The sequence below is a fragment of the Marmota flaviventris genome, chromosome 7 (assembly GCF_047511675.1).
Source record: "Marmota flaviventris isolate mMarFla1 chromosome 7, mMarFla1.hap1, whole genome shotgun sequence".
Lineage (NCBI taxonomy): Eukaryota > Metazoa > Chordata > Mammalia > Rodentia > Sciuridae > Marmota > Marmota flaviventris.
This window is the reverse complement of record NC_092504.1, coordinates 110,622,828-110,627,006: the sequence shown is the minus strand read 5'-3', so window position 1 is coordinate 110,627,006 and position 4,179 is coordinate 110,622,828. Positions and strand designations below refer to the sequence as shown.

General features: G+C 34.6%; 1 pseudogene; it reads left to right on the top strand.

Moving 5' to 3' along the window:
* The first annotated feature begins 2,311 nt into the window (after positions 1-2,311).
* On the top strand, positions 2,312-2,927 carry LOC114085450 (nicotinamide/nicotinic acid mononucleotide adenylyltransferase 1 pseudogene; annotated as a pseudogene).
* The last annotated feature ends 1,252 nt before the right edge of the window (positions 2,928-4,179 follow it).

The following is a 4,179-nucleotide window of genomic DNA, read 5'->3' as shown; positions in this document are numbered from 1 at the left end:
CCTTCAAGTTAATCAACTGATGTAAAGAACACTGCAGGCGGTAATTCTAATATTCAGAGTCAATGTCTAGAATGTTTCCATGATAAGCATATACCAGATGTCCTGCTGATCAAATGAAGTATATTTTTCTTTCAGGAAAATAGCTTCAGAAAACCTTGTAAAAGAACCTATGTGTAAGGCAAGTTTCAGCCTCATATAGATGTGATTTTCTAGCTCTGCTCCCAGGGAGCAAAGAAGCTGTCCTACCAACAATTATCAAATCAATTGATGCCATTCTTTTCTACTTTTTGATAAAACAAACAAATAAAAATGGTCAACTAATAGATACTATTATTTTTATATTTATTTAACCAAAAATTCTCTTTAAAGTTTTGCCTCCTGATTCACCTATTTTCCACATCATTCTAAATAAAAAACTGTATATTTAGTTATTTTCTATTAAATATATTGCTAGTTCAAACTATTCTAAAAAATGTTTACGCCAATTCTAGTTGTTCTGTCGTATAGATATACTTGAACTCCACATTATTAAGGTGTCAGAGGATTCTTCCAAGAGAATCTAGTATATTTTAATTTTCATAAAAGAATAATATAGTTTACAAAATTTAGTAACTTCCAATTATCTTAATTTTGGAAACATTATATATATTTTATTCTTGAATCAATGTCCTCCAGAGAAGGAGCTAAAAGGAATATCAGTCCTCAGAGGCTTGGATTCTGATCAAAATACATTCAAATTCTTACTCTTTGGGGGTTTATACTATATGTATTCTTGAAATTTTCAACTAATTTTTCTTCTCTAATACCTATTTGCTCAAAAAATAGATTTGATTATGTGTTTTGAAGAGGAAAGATTATTTGTCACATGAACCAATATAGCTAGATCATGATTATAAAGTAAATTTGGGTTGGAAATTGCAATGCTGTAGAATTGTTGCTTCTCTACCTTGAATGTTCTGAGCAGGTTACAACTTTACATCATGACTTACCCATCAACACAAGATTTAAACTTTCCAATTCAAAACAATTTGTTTGACTTTCATCTTTCATTTTGAATGTGTAAACTTAAAAAAGAGTAATGGAAGACATAAGGTTAAATGATTTACTCAAGGATACATAAATAGTGCATGTTATGATTATTTTAAATGTAAGACCTTTCCCTTGGAATTCTGTGCCCATTCCACATAGTGTAGCTGATACACTTATTAACATTTGTGAACTGACAATTCATTATGATTATAGTTATAATTACATCCTATTAAACACAAATTGATTTGAATTAAAATTCGGTGATTTGGAAATCCCTAACTTTAGATTTTTTCCTATTTTCATCTAAAATTACTAGGAAAGGCTGGGAATGTAGCTTCATTATAGAGTGCTGATCTTCAATCCCCAACACCAAAAAGAGAAAGAAAGAAAGAAAGAAAGAAAGAAAGAAAGAAAGAAAGAAAGAAAGAAAGAAAGAAAGAAAGAAAATTACTAGGAAAAATATTTCACTTCTGTAACTTTAAAAAATTTTAATATCAGAGAATATTTTACAGCTAGTACTCAAATATTTCACTTGAAATGGGGCATACAATAAAAAATCTAATACAACATTAACTCTGCATAGTTTTAATAAATGATTAGTCAGTATGCTGAATAATACTTGCAATAATCTTTTTTAGTAGAGTGGAAGTGGTGACTAATCTATTTAGCTTCTGCTATTATGAATTAACCCATCCTTTTAATTGTTTTAATTTCTTAACAAACATAAAATAAGCACAATATAAAATATGATGGCAATGTACTTACTAATAAGATATTGACTACTATTTCTTTCATTCATTTTCCTACAGCAAGGCATTGATTGCTGTTTTTTGAATAATTCTCAGATATCTCCATACCTATCTAAAATTGCTTACTGGTGATTTCATAGAATGTCCAATGATCTAGGATAGTGCTCAATAGAAGTTAGAGAATGATTCTATTTTTTTTAAAAAAAGGAAATGGCCATATGCAGAGACATATTTAATATCTATGAAATCTTATTAAATTCAAGGTTGTTCAATAATTTGTATTATTAGAATATATTTCTTGAACAGAATATATTAGAATATATTCCTTGAACAGAACGAAGAGTGTATGGAATAGGAAATGTTTATAACATCAAATGGAATCACTTATTTTCCATGCTAATTATCTGCTTTAAGTAATAACCTGTTTCTTCCATGAGCCAATGATCGTCCAGCCATGGTTTTAACCCTCTTTGGCATCCACATGACCATTTTATCCAAAGGACTGTGAGCCATGGGAGGTGTCAGAGTTTTCCATGGACAAACCAAAGAAGACAGAAGTACTTCTCCTTCCTTGTGGTTCCTTTAATCCTATTGCTGATATGAACCTCAGGTTGTTTGAACTGGCCAAGGATGACCTGAACAGTACAGAAAAATATAGAGTTATCAATGGCAACTTCGTGATGCATAGGAGAAGAAAGGAATCATCCCTTCCCAGCACGGAATTATCATGGCAGAACTTGCCACCAAGAATTCAAGGTGGATGTAAGTGGACACGTGGGAAGGTATTCAGGAGCAGTGGAGAGAGACTGTTAACACACCATAAAGAGTAGCTGGAGGCTGGCAATTCTGATCACAGGCAGCTGTGCTGAAAGGACTGGAGGAAGAGCAAGTGGAAGGAACAAAGACAAGATTCAAGTCAACAGAAATCACTAAAGCCGAAACAAAAGGTGTGCCAAAGGAGAAGGTGATGTGTGGTGGCAGACTATGGGTCCATAGGAGTTACTCAGGATAGCAGTGACGCTCAGAAAGCCGTGTTTGAGTCTGAGGTGCTGTGGAACACCCGTGCAATTTCACCCGGTGAACTAATGGATCACCAACAACATCTCATCCTGGAAGATTCAGAGAGCCCTCAGAACAAGCCCACTTTAGTCAATTTTTTGCACTGCCATGACCAAAATACACAAGAACAACTTAAAGGAGGAAATGTTTAGTTGGAGCTAAGAGTTTCAGTGGTCTTAGTCTATAGATGACTTCTTTGCTCTGGGTCCAATGTGAGGCAGCACATCATGGGGAAAGGGCCCAGCAGAGGAAAGTTGCTCAGCTTGTGTGGTGGGTAGGATGCAGAGCAAGGCAGTGGGGAAGAGAACACAGGGAAATGCACCCTTCCAGGGCACACCCCCACGGACCCATCTCCTCTAGCCACACCGCACTTGACTACAGTTACTACCGAGTCCATTCAAACTAGGATGAATTGATTAGATTACAATTCTCACAATTTAGTCATTTCACCTTCAAATATTCTTGCAAGAATACAGGAGATTTTGGGGGACATCTCATATTCAAATCATAGCAAGGAGATCTGGTCCTAGAATATATTGAAAATCTCTGAGAATTAAAACAGGAATGTTGGTATTATTCTGGCTCCTTTACAGAGAAACACTGTAGAAGCCAAGTCAGAAATGATACAGCATGGTGATTCAGATTGCTCTTTTAGAGATTTGAAACAATCTGGTGTTGGTAACTCAGGAAAGGAATTGTGATCCTGTTTTGTAAACTAAATCTTCAAAGTCCGATAAAAATCAGTAGGAAATTAAGATCAGATTTGTTTTTTTTTTTCTTTTTATCGGAGTTGCTAAGATGAATGTCTTCAATAAGACCTTTATATAAAAAAAGAATGTGCTAATTTCTTTATCTTTAGAACAAGAGATTAGCAGCTCAATAAAAACAGAAGAACTTTCAATGAAATTAATTCCAAATAGGTAAGGAAGGATATCTTGGCTGTACCAGAAAAGAAAAGCAAAACAAAATCCTGATTTTAGCTGGCTGCTTCTTAGGAGACTAAGGCAAGAGGATCATTTGAGCCCACAAGTTCAAGATCAGCCTCAGTCTGGGCAACATAGCAAGACATCAGTATAGCAAAACAACAATAAACAAGCCTCTGTGTCAAACAAAAATCCAAAATAAAACTAAACAAAATCCTAACTTCAGTTACAAAAAGAACTGACATTTTATATATGCTTGCTGCTGACCTGTCTTCACCCAGATAGACAAAGGAAGGGGTTCTTTAAAAAGTTATCTAGTAGGTGGGTGCAGTGGTTGAGGCAGGTAGACCACAAGTTCAAGGCTATCCTGGCAACTTAGTGAGACTCTGTCTTAAAATAAAAATGATTGCTATTGCAGC